The sequence below is a fragment of the Euprymna scolopes genome, chromosome 19, assembly GCF_053919585.1.
Source record: "Euprymna scolopes isolate OS-2025 chromosome 19, ASM5391958v1, whole genome shotgun sequence".
Lineage (NCBI taxonomy): Eukaryota > Metazoa > Mollusca > Cephalopoda > Sepiida > Sepiolidae > Euprymna > Euprymna scolopes.
Genome location: NC_136500.1, coordinates 65,805,381 through 65,822,100, shown reverse-complemented (window position 1 = coordinate 65,822,100; position 16,720 = coordinate 65,805,381). Strand labels below are relative to the sequence as shown.

The 16,720-nt window shown below is 34.5% G+C and overlaps 1 pseudogene; it reads left to right on the top strand.

Annotated features, from left to right (window-relative positions):
- Positions 1–10,623: 10,623 nt before the first annotated feature.
- Positions 10,624–10,764, top strand: LOC145240576 (U2 spliceosomal RNA; annotated as a pseudogene).
- Positions 10,765–16,720: the final 5,956 nt, after the last annotated feature.

Here is a 16,720-nt window from a genome sequence, read left to right as displayed (position 1 = left end):
GTTTATATTTCTTGTTATTATGTGTATTATATTTGTTATTGTTTGTTATAATATAATGTATATTATATTTGTTATTGTTTGATATAATATAATGTATATTATATTTGTTATTGTTTGATATAATATAATGTGTGTTATATGTTTATATTGCTTTTTATTATGTGTATTATATTTGTTATTGTTTGTTATAATATAATGTATATTATATTTGTTATTGTTTGATATAATATAATGTATAGTATATTTGTTATTGTTTGATATAATATAATGTGCATTATATGTTTATATTTCTTTTTATTATGTGTATTATATTGGTTATTGCTTGTTATAATATAATGTATATTATATTTGTTATTGCTTGATATAATATAATGTATATTATATTTGTTATTGTTTGATATAATATAATGTATATTATATTTGTTATTGTTTGATATAATATGATGTGTATTATATGTTTATATTGCTTGTTATGATGTGTATTATATTTGCTATTGCTTGATATAATATAATGCGTATTATATTTTTATTGTTTTATATAATATAATGTGTATTATATTTTTTATTATTTTATATAATATAATGTGTATTATATTTGTTATTGTTTGATATAATATAATTTTTATTATATTTTATATTGCTTGTTATGATGTGTATTATATTTGTTATTGTTTGTTATAATATAATGTGTATTATATTTTTTATTATATTTTATATTGCTTGTTATGATGTGGATTATATTTGTTATTGTTGGTTTATAATATTAAGTTGTATTATGTTTGCTATTGTTTGTTATAATATAATGTGTATTATATGTGTTATTCGTTGTTATAATATAATTTGTATTATATTTGTCTATTGTTTGTTATAATATAATGTATATTATATTTGCTATTTTTTGTCATAATATAATGTGCATTATATTTGTTATTGCTTATTATATTATAATGTGTATTTTATTTTTTATTGCTTATTCGTTTTGGTGGTAGTTGTTCTGTAACGTGATCGTTTTGTAACGTGATTGTTACACTTGAATCGTGTCGTTACTTTTCAATCATTCGGATTAACACGTTGTCTGATACCGTCGAAGAGGAAGAAACAAAAAAGAAACAAATAAAAATCCGACTCGGCATTTTGTAAATGCAAATGAAAAACATTTATTTATGGTTCTTCCAACAATAACACGTTTCAGTATATTTCAAAAGTCGTTTTGCACACACACATGTTCTACAATACTCTGCGCGTTTTAAAAGTCTAGCTTTCCACTACCTTACGCCGACCATAGCATTTTCCCTGGGACGCGCTTTGCTTTTTCGCTTTGCTCGACCACGTGTTGTTCTTTGTTTTTCCTTATCCTTGTAACGCATAATTCCTCAATTTGCATATGTGCTAACACGTCTGCTGCTGCTAATATTTTCGCTAGTCAACTATCTTACGTCTGCTGTTTAATTTCGCACGCGCTATGTTACAGTGTTGCATGTTTTTATAGTAAACTAGAAAAGTACCTATCCAAGACCTACATAAATATAGCAGGTGGTATCCCTAAAAGTTACATGACTAGCCAACGAATAACGGTCATGAGTCCATGGTACCGAATATTAAAAAGGATCGTAATTTTCTGTTTCAATTCTCAATATTTTCATGGGAATTACAAAACTGATCTAAAAACTTGGCTTAGGAAAAATGCGTGATAATATAATGCCGGAAAGAAAAATAAATAGAAGACCCACATTATATTATCGTGCTACTTTTCTGGCTTAGCAAAAGTTTCTGTTTTTGATGAGTATACGCATTGAAAATATTGGATATTAACATAATAATAATTTACTGATTGTGCCTAACTAAACAGATATGTAAAATCTACCGAAATTTTTACGCGCTGAGAGAATAATAAACAAAAATATTTGGAACTAGGAATGTAGTTATACTGTTAGTTTATATATGTCTTAGTTTTATATTTAAGAAACATTGAGTTTCTAAACGAAAAGGATTGGTATACACAAAGTGTGAAAAATAATTTCAAATAACATATTTTACGAAAACGCAAGCAGACACACACACACACACACACACACACACACACACACACACACACATATATATATATATATATAGTCTTGGAAGATTTTTAACCTTTAAAATGATATAAAAATCTTATTTAATTTTTATATATTTTATCATTTGTTCGAAAACTTTTTCGTCAGTAAGTCATTTAATCACCTGCAATCAATGTATCAACTTGCTCTCTCGAATTAACTATACTACCCATGTTTATTTAAGGGATCATCAGTTGTTTACCATGAAACACTGTGTTGGGTGATTTAAAAACAAAACAGTATATTAAATCATGGCTCCCAGCATTATTGATAAAACACCACCTCCCATAAATATATGTATGTATGTATGTATGTATGTATGTATGTACGCATGTATGTATGCATTAATATATTATCATCATGATCTCACTCAGTCTTGAGCGCTTATGTATTCTCACTGTAAAAGCGGTTGTGTGTAACTGTGAAGTAATGAAGTCTGCAATCCCCTGCCATGCTGATTCTGCATTGAAACCATTTGATTTTAGAGTCAAAGTTATGTCCAGGATGCCTGAAAATAATTGGGAGACAACTCGTTATCTATGATACTGTGTATGTAGATTTGAATTTGAAAAGCATGCTCTCAGACAAGATGATGTTGTACTATTTGTCATTAAGGAATTACAACTTTCCCACAGAGAAGATATTATTCCATAAGAAGTTCCACTTGCTCGAAGACCGAACCTGTAAAATAACAATGAAATTATTCAGCTATACATAGAGTAATTTAGACGTTTTAAAGGTCGCATATTCTTCTAGTAGAAATATGTTTGTGTGTGTATGTGCGTGTGTGTGTTTGTGTGTGTGTGTGCGTGCGTGTGTGTGTGTGTGTGTGTGTGTGTGTGTGTGTGTGTGTGTGTGTGTGTGTGTGTGTGTGTGTGTGTGTGTGTGTGTGTGTGTGTGCGTTCGCGTGGAAGTGCGAATACACCTGTTTTGAAAGTATCGAATCTAATGAAAAGAGCTATATTGAATGTAACAGAATAGCAGATAATTTGATATTATCCTGGCTAATTCAGCCGACATTCATCCGTCTTGGCCATTGCGATGTTTCTTTATTTGGCGCCAAAACTAACCCATGTGGCCGAGCGGTCGATCAGTGTTTCAGCAAAGTCAGAGCATCAAGTGATCATTGACTTAGCGTAAATCCTTGTTTTTGTATCCCGTAGGGATCATTGGAAAGCTGGACTGAACAAATGGCCATTTTTTCTTTTCTTCTGATTTTTCTATTCGTTCTTCTTCTTCTTCTTCTTCTTCTTCTTCTTCTATATCTTTTTACTTATATTTTCTTTTCCTTCTATTCTTTATTCGTTACCTTATTTTTCTTCTTTATCTTATATTTCGCCCTTATCTTCTTTATCGTCATCGTCTTCTTTTTCTTGATCATCATCACATTCTATTATATCTTTTTCTTCTTTATCGTCATTATTTTCTTTTATTGCCTTTTGTCGGCTTCATTTTCATCTTTATCATATATTTCTTTCTTTCTTTGTCTTCTTCATCTTATTCTTTATATTCTTCTTGTTTTTCGTTATCACCATCTTCTTCTGTATCTTGTTTTTTTACTTTTACCTTTTTTTCTTCTATTCTTTCTTCGTAACGCTAATTTTCTTTTTTCTTATACTTTTTGTCATCTTTTTCTTCATCATCATATACATTATAACCATCCTTTTTTTTTTTCTAATTTATCATCATATATTTTTTCTTCTTTACCTTCATTCTTTTCTGTTTTGCCATTTTTGGTCGCTTTCATTTTCTTCTTTATGTAATTTTTTCCTCTTATTCTGGTTCTTCGCTTTCTTTTCCGTAGCTTTTTCGCATTTTTTCTTTCTCTTCTTCTTTTCCCTCTTATTTATCCTCTTTTTCATCACATGCATTTTTCTCTTCCTCTTCTTCCATTATTTCTTTCTCTTCTTACATTTTCCTCATCTTCTCCTTTTCGTCTTCATCTGCTTTTCTTCTATTTCTTCGTGTACTTTTCCGATTCTTTTCTAACGAACTTATCTACGCCATTTTGTGGCTCCGGTCGAACCAAAATCTGTCCAATTTTTCTTCTTTCATTAATTTTTGTCTGTATTTCTATACGCGTCTTTTGCTGCCCGCAAAAACGCGCCGCAAACCAGTCTCCCGAGGAAGGGAATGCGATAATTCTATTTGAGATTTTCGCAGAGGAAAAAGTCTTACCAGAGAATGAATTTGGCGTCGTAAGCGAACAGAACTGTATGCTGTAACAGAAAACCAAGTTTGACAGAAATTTTTATTCAAATGTTGCAGAAAATGTAACTTTAGAAATCCCCTCACACAAAACATGTTTCAGTCTGTCGGACATTTTCTTAAGTTTATATCTCACGGGTAAGAGCAAAAGTTTAATCTATTTCAACCTTCACACACACAAACACTTTATATTTAGATACTAGCATGGGTGCCTGGCGTTGCCCGGGTGTTTGGAGATGTGTGTTGAGCAACAAAAAAGTGGTTATAGGAAGGCAGGCTCGAACCCGTACCGCAAAGGAGGAAAAGAAGGGGAAAAACATAACGTTTTTTCTGTTATGACCATCGCCAAACCGGAAGTTACGTAGGATTAAATAAAAGCTAGACAATCGAAAAGAGGGGATGAGTTTCAAAAATATCAGCGAAAAAAAGCGACCCCTCCCTGTAGATAGTGCCCAGTTGAAGGTGAAGAAATTAATGTTTTAAGACAATTTTTTTTATTGTATTTGTCGTCTGAAGGGTCGAGCTTCAAAATGATACTGATTTTGTGAAAATCCGTCACCTCTGTCGAATGTCTTTGGCAGACATGCAAACATACATACATTTATATATTGGTAACTGAAAATTTTCGAACCAAACGGATTAAAAGGCTTGCCCTATCTCTGAATACCTTTTATGTAAAATTTCAAATGTTTAGACCACAAATTGTCTGAGTAATTTGGATAGAGACCGCAGAGGACAATTTTTTAACTTTGATCCCTATTATAACCCCCTTAACATTTATTGTTTAGGGCTCAAATCAAGTTATTAAGTTAGATTCATGTCCAAGGAACATATATGTAAAATTTCAAGTGTTTAGACCCAAAATTTCGGAGGAGTTTGGTAGAGTTCTCAAAGGTCAAATCGTTGAACTTTGACCCCTTAACAGCCAAATTTCTGACCGGAAACCGATCACAAAGATTTCCCAAATATCAGTACCCTGCATATCAAATTTCAAATCTGTAGACTTAAAATTTAGAGAGTTATTGCGTAGGGAAATGTACACAAACAGACACACACACACACAGACACGTTCACTTTTATAGATATATAGATAAGTTTACTCAAAGTTCATGTTTTTATTTGTATCTTATTTGTTCTAAGGACATATGCTATATTTTTGTTTAGTTTACTAAAATAAATAGCCTGGAGAAATAGAATATTATTATTATTATTATTATTATTATTATTATTATTATTATTACTACTACTAGCATTTCAGCCCGGCGTTGCCCGGGTGTTTGGAGATGTATGTTGAGCAAAAAAAAAGCGATCATTTTTTTTTATTTTTGACCCCTATTCTGGCCCCTTAACATTTATTGTTTTGGGCTCATATCAAGTTAAGTTAAATCCATATCCAAGAAACCTATATCTAAAATTTCAAGTGCTTAGCCCCAAAATTGTAACGTTGAACTTTGACCCGTTACCAGACAAATTTCTGGCCTAAAACCGATTATAAAGATTTCCCAAATCTTAGTACCCTGTATATCAAATGTCGAGTCTGTAGACTGAAAATTAACAGAGTTATTGTGTAGGGAAATCTACACAGAGACACACAGAGACACACGTTCGCTTATATATATATATATATATATATATATATATATATATATATATATATATATATATAGATTATTACTATTATTATTATGTTCGTTAACTTCAATGCGTTGTGGTGTTTTATGCCGTTTTACTTTTTTTTTCACTTAAGAGCGGGCGTTAACATTAAAACTAGTGAGTACAGTCAAAGTAAATTATATGGAAAGTGCCTTGCGTAGGATTTTGCTGTTCCAAGCAGAACTGATTCCTGGAGTACGGTGATGTTGTCACTGATTTCAAAGGAGTTCTCAAGATCACCTGAAATTGAACCATGCGCACCTGTGATGATTGGCACGATTGAAGTTTTCTTATTACACGACCTCGCAATCTTCATCCTCAGTTTCTGATAGTTCCGTAGTTTCTCATTCTTTTTGCCTGCTTAGTTTATGTTGTTTGGGCAAGCCACACCAATAATTTAAAATTCATTGGTCTTTTTGTTTACCACTACAATATCCGGTTTTCTGTGAGTTATCTCTCAGTCACACTGAATCATGAAATCCCAGAGAATCTTAACCTCCTCATTTTCCACTACCGCTTCTGCGGGATGTTGGAACTACTTTCCGTCACTTGGATTCCAAACTTTTGTCACAAACTCCAATGCAGATTTGCACATACTTTTTCGTGGCGGCATTTGTACTCTTTTTGAGTAAGTGTAGAGCACGTACTAATAATATGTAACATTATTTCAAGAGTTAAACAACACAGTCTGCTCTTATCAGAACAGTCCTTCCCATAGATGTTTCTATTGATTGTATTAGTATTTAGTGCCTGCTGTTTAGCAGCAAATATAAGATTTTCTGTCTCTTTTTCAAGTTACCTTTAGACAGACAATTTCATGTGTAGTGCCTTAGTATTTCGCTCAAACTGACCATGAAGTACCATTCTTACAATTCAGTCAACTTTTCTGCTTCAATTCTTTTTTGTACTTCTGCTTATCTTCCAATGATTCTTTTCCTCTTTCGAAACTGCTGCATATAACACTTCATGACTGTTAGCCAAGTGTTGGTTCACACTTCGCAGCTCTCCCCTGACACATCCTCACTCCTAATTCTCCGTTCGTCCTTGTAATGTTTAGCATGAGCAAATTAGAATTTGTGTGAAGTGCTCCATATTTACTTACAATTTCTATATGTTTCTATCTAGCTTTTTTGTTTCTTTCTACAAACGCTGCACTGTACCGAATTACAGCAACCGCCCATGAATTGATGGCGGTAAACAAGTTCCTACCGTTCAGTCGAGATTTCAAGGGCAGTTTGAGCCTCTTCATGTATACTCCTTCCATTTTTTTTATTGCAGAGCATCGTCTCAAGTTCAAGCATCCTCGGGTATTTGTAACGTAGTCTTTCACAATTTGGCAAAATGATGCTTCTACAAATGCAACTTGTTCTTATGATGAATACAAATACAAATTAATTGAATCTGGGGAGGACTGCATCTTTAGTGTAGGACTCCGATCCCTCCAGGTCAGAAGTTCAAACTTGTGTCACTTGAGAATCGAGTTTTCCCGAATCAAAAAAGTCAATTATTACAGTTGTAGGAAATCGGTGAAAGGATCAGTTGGTGTGAAAATAATGTCCAAGGAGGATCACAAGTTTTCAGGGGAACGTAAACTGAGATCAGAATTGGATGGTCACATATGAGGAATTGAAAAGGACACACTGAGATACTGGAATGAAGGAGGTATTTTGAAATTACGGAAAATAAGCTGGTTGAATAAGAACCATATTTGGAAAAGGATGACTTACGCCAGTTGAAAATGAATTGATCAAGAGGAGGATAGTAACCAGCCAATTACACAGTACATCAATAGTTGGTATTGACGGCTGAAATCTTGTCGAATCTGGTTCCGTTAAAACACTTGCAGAAGTGTCTCAAATGAGCCAAGACATAGAAGAAGAAGAAAGTAAAAGTGACACTACGGAATGATTAATAATGATATAATTTAAAAGGAGGGGGATAGCTTACTTAATAATAGGGAGATGCGGAAATGGCAGATGATGGATTAGATTTGCTGGATAGATTTAAATAGTTAATGAGAAGTAGTGAAATAGGAATTACTTTTAATTGCAAGCATGTTGAGGAATGCGAATAAAGTGAACAGGGTAATGAATGAGGTTTCACTTGAAAGCATAAGAGATGTTAGAGACATTTTCAGGCAGGAGTTTATTGGTTGGTGAGATCGTAGAGGCTAATGAACCAAAAAATGAAACAGAAAAAAACACATGTTAGAGAAGGAGAAATAAAAGTGACCTGAACGAATTAAAGAAAGATCTAGATCGAATTCAGACATGGTTCAAAGTACATGGGGCGTTTCAAAAGTAATCCCTCTTTTTTATTCCGTCCAAATGGATCAAAGGGTATTCCAAATTTAAATGTTATGATGATTGTACTTATACATTCATGACCTAGAATTTCCATCTTTTTCTTGGAGATATTGACAGTATGGGACTCTAAGCAAGCAACTCCTGCCTTGTACATGCGTCGAAAAATGAGATGCGTCATTGAATCTCGTGCAAAAAGATTATTGTGACACGCAAAAAATAAATTCTTGAGCACAAAAGATTGTTCGTTTTAATAGTGCCATTCCCCTCTTCGTAGCTCTTTAACTTTTGAAGTGTTGAAATTAATGTTTTAACTCGGTGAATAAATCGTCGTTCGTACTAACGCGTGCAAAAAATAATTCCGGTTGCGTAAAACAATCTTCTATTGATTTCTCAGCGCTTCTTCTTCTTCTTTTTCTTCTTCTTCGTCGTCATCGTCGTCGTCGTCACAAAATCGCGATTACATTCCGCTGTCTCGCAAAAAAAAACGTCCTTATATGCAGACTTTTAAGTGCGACAGTACCACAATTTGCATATCTTTCTTCCCTTATCCTCTTTTTCTTGTACTGGATGGATTCCATGTTCTTGTGCACATCATTTTTTAACCTCAGTAGAACCAACGGAGTGTTGTTCAGTTCCGCTACACTTTTGGAGTTAAAATAATAGGAGGCTATACTTTTGGAACGACCCTTGTATGAGAAAGCACGCTCTAGAGGTCCATGCATTGTTAGTCGCTGTCAAATGTGCACTGAGAACGGTGGTAACTATGTAGAAAAACAAATATTATCATATAATTGCATTGAGAATGATGGTGAGATGTACAAGATAAATTCTGCAAAGCAAAAGGTCACTCGGTATTATTGTACCACTCCCGTCTTTGTAGTTCTTCAACTTTTGTAGTTAAAAAAATAGGAGGTTTTACTTTTGTAACGTCCCTCTTTGAATCAATCCCTTCAACATATCCTTGCAAGTGATAGATTTTTTTTTTTTTTTTTTTTTTGCAAAATTATTATTGTATAGCGGCTCGTCAGTTTTCAGAATGGAATTGTATTGCATGTTGTTAAGAAATTTACAGGGTTTTTATTTTCATTTAATATTATTTCATAACATACTTTGTCCAGATCGGAATTATTAACATATATCCGCCATCATAAACAAAGTGGTACAAAGCCAAAAGAGGAAAACGAAAACAGCATAGTTTAAACACGAAACGCAAAAAAAAAACACTAGTAATCAAACCAACAAACAATGCTGGATACGTTCAGAGAGTTTCGAGTAAAAAGAAACTTTGTATATTCTTAAATATTTTTTAAACTACCGATGAGTTTTTGACATTTCTGGATGTAATATCAATGTGAATGTTTTAATGCTCAATAACACATGGTATAATGGATTTGCAGCATACATACAAAACACATTTTTTTTTAATTTCAAGGTTTGAGATTTAGGCAATTACCTAAAACAAATAATTTTTGCCTTTTTTACAGTTTTACAAGTACAATCAGGTAAATATCTTAGCGTGAATTTCCTGGGAAATTCTTTGGCTTCCAGAATCGATCAAACCCTTTTTCAGAAAACCAAATTTGGCAACTTCGGTTCCATTAATCGACTTCGATCGGGAGAAAGCCGTATCTTGTACAAAGGTCAACACAGGTCAGCAGAAATTGCAAGTCAGAAATTACTTCCAAGATTACGTTTTTTTGTTTTGTTTGTTTGTTTGTTTTTTTCGTCAACACTTTCTTGCCATTCTTTCAAGATTAATCGAATTTTATCTTACTCTTTTTTCGTTTTTTTTATCTGTCATGTTTTCTCCTTTATCCATACTCTCTCCCTTTCTCTCACACACCCTTCCATATCTACGTATCTATCTATCTTCTATCTATCTATCTATCTATATATATATATATATATATATATGTAGATATATATATCTATCTATCTATCTATATATATATATATATATATATATATATATATATATATGTGTGTGTCTCTCTCTTGGTGTTACTGTCTATTTTGGTGCCACAATACCTCTCTATTTATATTATTTTGTCATTAATTTCTCTATCTCTCTTCTCATTTCATCTATTCTTTTTTTACTTCATGCTGTGGTTCTAGTTAAAGAATTATAAATAAAGACTCGAACAATAGAAAAGAGGCCTGTCCTTTTTTCTATTGTTCTTGGCCTTTTGGTCAAGATCAAAGTGTAGTATCTGTTCTTCAGATGCTGCACTTCTATTTTTTGTTCTCTTTCGGTGGAGGAGAAATCCTTCACGGCTGAGACAATTTTTATTTTTGTACCTTTTCTCCACGTTAAAAAACGACCCTGGTGTCTAACTCTGTCCGGTGGGGAGGCATAGTAAATAGGTTCTTGGCCTTTGGGCTAGGATCAAAGTGTAGTATCTGTTCTGCAGATGCTGCACTTAAGATGGTTTGTACCAGTCAATGGAGGGGAAACCCTCTATACTGGGACAATTATTATTTTGGTAACCAGAGTACCCCCTTTTTGCCTACTTTTAGGGGAGCTGGTTTTTACCCCACATTAAAAACGGCCTTGTGCCTAATTTGCTTTGGTGGGGAAGCAAATAAATACATCAAAGTGTAGTATCTGTTCCGGCAGATACTACAAGCAAAGACCATATGTGGGGGAAACCCCACATATAAGACCTTGGTCAATGTAGGGGCAACCTTCATACCAATTGTTACTATCCAGCTCCCCTACTCCCTGGAGAGTTGGTCCCCATTTCCCCTTCACTCCTAACATTAAAAATCGGCCTTGTGCCTAATTTGCTCAGTGGGGGAGCAAATAAATACCTCAAAGTGTAGTATCTGTTCCGGCAGATACTGCAAGCAAAGACCATATGTGGGGGCGACCCCACATATAAGACCTTGGTCAATGTAGGTGCAACCCTTCATACCAATTGTCACTACCCAGCTCCCATTTCCCACCCATCGGGAGCTGGTCCCCTTTTCCCTCCCCCTCCCTCTCTCTCTCCACATTAAAAAACGGCCTTGTGCCTAATTTTCTCAGTGGGGAAGCAAATAAATACTACTTCTTGACCTTCGGGCCGCGATCAAAGTGTAGTATCTGTTCCGGCAGATGCTGCACTTAAGATAATTTGTACCAGTCAATGGAGGGGAAACCCTCTATACTGGGACAATTATTATTTTTGGTAACCAGAGTGCCCCCTTTTTTGCCTACTTTTAGGGGAGCTAGTTTTTACCTCACATTAAAAACGGCCTTGTGCCTAATTTGCTCAGTGGGGGAGCAAATAAATACCATCTGTTCCGGCAGATGCTGCAAGCTATGACTAGCTATGACTAGCAAAGACCAGATGTGGGGGCAACCCCACATGCCTGACCATTAACCAGCTCCCATTTCCCACCTCTCGGGAGCTGGTCCCCTTTTTCCCTTAACCCTCCCTTCACTCCTCACATTAAAAATCGGCCTTGTGCCTAATTTGCTCGGTGGGGGAGCAAATAAATACCATCTGTTCTGCAGATGCTGCACTTAAGATAATTTGTACCAGTCAATGGAGGGGAAACCCTCTATACTGGGACAATTATTATTTTTGGTAACCAGAGGGCCCCTTTTTGCCTACTTTTAGGGGAGCTGGTCTTTACCCCACATTAAAAACGGCGTTGTGCCTAATTTGCTTTGGTGGGGAAGCAAATAAATAAAATAAAGACTCGAACAACGGGTTTAAGTAGAAAAGAATATATTATGGCAGTAGGTGAATGCAAAAGGGTTGTTGGCATTTTCCAACAGCAAGTCTGTAGTCTTCTGTTGGATCGCGATGAATCCCCACAAGTTTATTACACTTGAGGGTTTCATAATGATTAAAAGAGGCCATTACGAATGAAATCCTCAAGGGGTACTAATACATTGTCCTTTTTGGATAGCTAGTTAAAGGATCCGTGTATCGTCTCTCGTCTCAATGGTCTCTTCTTAAACGTGGCATGCATAGTTAGTATCATACAACAGATGCTTTCTTATTTCCTGTTGTTTATACATGAATTTACAACCCTTGAATGGTGTACGCCATATTTTTGATTATTTTGCCTATTGTGCCCAGTTCCCAGATGGACGCGTCATTTTTGTAAGTTTAGTAGAAAACATTTTTTCTGGGTCAAAGCGTTTCTTAAGAACTATTGAAGACCTTATCAAAAATGAGTACTTGTTTCAAAGTGTGCATATATATATATATATATATATATATATATATATATATATATACATATATATGTATATATATATATATATATATATATATACATATTTATAAGTAATAAAAGACCACCGTACCAAACCCTGTCAAAGGCTTGAGATATTCTAGGGCTAGTGCTCTTTAAAGTTTTCTTCTATGTATGTGTAAATATACATTTACAGGTTTAACATATGCATATGAACGTTACTGAAATGGTAACTAATACGGCTGGATAACATCCAAATAATTTTTTTTCATTATTTTTGAAATCGCTATATGTATTGGGTACAATATAATAATCGTTAGATAATTTACTCTATAATAAATAAATAAATAAATCTACAAAATTAAAATATATTCAATCGTATTTTATAGCCGGGCAACGCTGGTCGGTCTGCTAGTATAAAATATCTCTATAGTAAGTAAAGAATTCGTCAGACCAATTTTTTTCCTGACGAGTTTCATTCAAGCAAAGAAACACTGGAATGCATGACCAAGTCAATTATAGACTAAAGTTTTCTTCAGTCGGTATGAGTGATTTTCAGACTTGAGTGTGAATTTTATTATCGATTCCATACGTGGCATTTTATGCACAATACATCCATTTCGTGTACAATACATCCGAGAGATGAACGTCTCTGTTTTGCACAGTTCTAGACCAACCTTAGACAACGTGTATCACCTGTTAACCTCTCTCTGATATTTTGGAGGTTTATCATACTGGCATCAATTGAAATGGATGGATCTCGTCTTGGGGAGGCTCCATGTTTTGATAAGCCTCTGGAATTGATCTTTACTCCTGACCTGAAATGGAACACGTACATAAAGTCTGTTGCCAAGGTCGCTGGAAAAATGGTAGAATCCTTCTACCGCTCCTGAAGATATCTCACTACTGATGCAATTCTCTATCTATATAAAAGCCAAGTACGTCCAAGGATGGAGTACTACTGCCACATCTGGGCAGGTGCTGCTAAAAACAGCCTATCTTGCCTTGACATAGTACAAAATAGGCTTCGTAGCTTAGTGGGAGGTGCTCTTTTCTCTTCCCTGCAACCTCTCTCCCACAGAAGAGATGTTGCGAACCTGTCTTTGTTTTATCATAATTTCCATGGCAATTGCTCGTCTGAGCTCCAATTTCTCGTCCCCCTCGCCAATCTTTCACGAAAAACACCCGTCTAGCTGAAACCACTGTCAATAATTTTCCCCATTCTTTATCTGTGCCTAAATCAAAACGTAGATTCCATGAACAAAGCTTCTTTCTTTAAAAAAAAAAGTGCACGCCTGTGGAACTCTCTTCCTTTTGCCTGTTTCCCACCTGACTACAACTTGGATTTCTTCAAGTCCAACATAAACAAATTCCTGATAAACTGCCCCCTTAAGTAAGATACTTTATCACATCTCCATTACTAACGGTTACTACGATATTATACCATTGATTACTGTACACGCAATAACCCTTATCCCCGAGTGTCTCCGATAAATGATAAGTGATGACTACCATGTAAAAAAAAAGTTCCCAAGACGTGGTAAAGTCGATACACCTTAAGAAGTAGGGTTTCTGTTGAAAAACTAAATAGGATAGGGAAAACCGTTGGATCTGTGCGAAAATATTCTAGTGATTATGTCACAAACAAAACAATCGCTTCCACGTTTGTCATGAGCCAGCACGAAAGAAGTAAAGGCCAGAAAACTTTCATGACAGTAGGCGCTCTGATCTAACCTGTTATATCTAAACTTATATAACATTAGTAAATATCCTAGAATCATGATCAAATGAGAGCATAAAATACTTTTTTTAAAAAAAATACATTATGTTAATTAATTCATCAATTGACAAGCTCTATTCAAACTGCAACCCAAGGAAGTCTCATTGATTAGAATGTCAGTATTATAATCTAAAATACGCGTGTGTGTGTGTGTGTGTGTGTGTGTGTGTGTGTGTGTGTGTGTGTGTGTGTGTGTGTGTGTGTGTGTGTGTGTGTGTGTGTGTGTGTGTGCGTGCGTGCGTGCGTGTATTTATTGATTTGCCGAAGATGTCTTTGAAGCGTGTTTTCACATCAGAGCTTGTCAAGGAGAGAAAAGGCGTAAGAAGTTTACAGGTGCGTCGAAGAGACAACGAACGACCATATATTCTGGTGCGATTGGCGATTGTGATAGCAATAAAGTGATCAACAGAACGGTAATGCAGCTCTAGAAAGACTAGGATATGACTTAATTTAGTCAGTCTCTTAATATCGTATAGTAATCTAAATGCATAAAAAAGAATGATGGATACCTGTCTTTCTCTTTATAAACCTAGGTATATATATATATATATATATATATATATATATATATATATATATATATATATATATATATATAGGGCGCGTAAGGTATTTTAGGACAGTTATATTTTTGTCATTTAAACAAAGAATATACTAATAAATGTTTCTTTGTTTTTGTTTTTTGTTTTTTGCTTTCAGACGATCCAACAACTATAACTGAGAAATGAAAAGCCTCGCGAAACACAGAAATTAAGAAATTGCAAGATTTCTAAAACGCCGGATTTTCGTTTGCGAAGTTTGAAAGGAGCTAAATAAAAATAATTGCCACGATCAAAGGAAAACATCTTTGCTAATGTCCTGGCTAATTCAGAACATTTGAATTTTCAGAAGAGTGAATGTCATGGTCGACGAAAATCCTGGGACACTAATGCAACATCTTTCCAAAGATTTTCAAATGTCCAAAGGAGCAACAAATAATGTTCTTTATCAAGATTTCGCATACAAATCATACGTTCTTAGCCGAGGTCATTTTATGTCAACAAAAAGGCTAAACCAATCGTTTCATACGTGCAAAACGACGCTTAAACAAATTGAACCATCTAGAATAACATGGGGTGTTTTCTCTGATGAAAAAACTTCGACGATCAAAAAGTCTCTCAAAAAAAATCTAGTTAGCTATATGCGGACCCCACCGAAGTTCCAACTGCTATGTACACGAATTTTCAGCAACAGAGATAGTTTTCGGTTTTGTTAGCATTGAAGGGTACATTAAACCCTTTCATTTTTTTCCAAGGAGTCTTAGAGTCATTGCAGATGCTTATGTCGAGCTATGTTCAAGCTATTATGAAGCCTTGGATAGCAAGCTATTATGTAGCCTTGGATAGACAAAGTAGTTAATATAAGAGCTTATGTCTTCCAGGAAGATTCGGCGCCATTCCAGAAAGCTGTCAAAACTTAGAATTGGATGGCCGAAAATTTTCATGATCATGTCATACCAAACGTGTGGCCTCCCAACTCACCAAACCTTAATCCTTTGGATTATTACGTTGAATATATATATATATATATATATATATATATATATATATATATATATATATATAGAGAGAGAGAGAGAGAGAGAGAGAGAGAGAGAGAGAGAGCTACCACCTTTTGGGAATTTTTATAAATTCCAAATCATAGCGACTATTGATCAGAATTTAACAAATGAAGGCTCGTTAAAAAGGTAATGACCTGAATTTTGTAGTGGGCTATGTGAGATTTTCTCTTAAGGATACACATTAAGTAGATCATCCATCATACAGAGCCTTTGCGGCGCACTTTTTCGCAGCCATAAAATACGGCGCACCTTTTCGCAGCCATAAAATGTTTCAATGATAGTTATTTCTTTTCCTAGTTTTGCATATGATTTACAAAATATTTTATATTTTCCTAAAATCTCTGGCCTTTATATAGGGGAGACTAAAACTTGCTGCTATGGTTTCAAATGATCTGAAATAACAGCAAGCGGAATACTTGATTCCAAATATTTCTCATAGGTTATATGTTCCCTCTTTGGTTTCTATACATAAAGTAAATTTCACAGTTAATAAGGATTAAAAAGATTTTAATGAACAGATCTTTTTTGAAAGATTTGGGTAACAAAATGTCGAAAAAGGGAAGACGCCGGAAACAAAAACAAAGATTTAGGTGATAAATTGTGGGAAATGGAAAATAATGCAATGAACAAATCCTTTTCAAAGGATTTCAGTAAAAAAAAAAAAGTGTTTGAAAAAATACCCAAAAAATACCCCAAAAAAGTCTGTTTTATGTATTTCTTTATTTGTTTACTATTAAAACGCATTTCGCAATTTTAAGTTTCCACATGACGTCAGCATTGGTCGGCCATGTTGCCTAATCAACCTACGAAAGCACATATTGACTTCGATTATTATCGTATTCCGATACAAAACCTACGTAAGAACACTCTCGAACACACCAAGTAC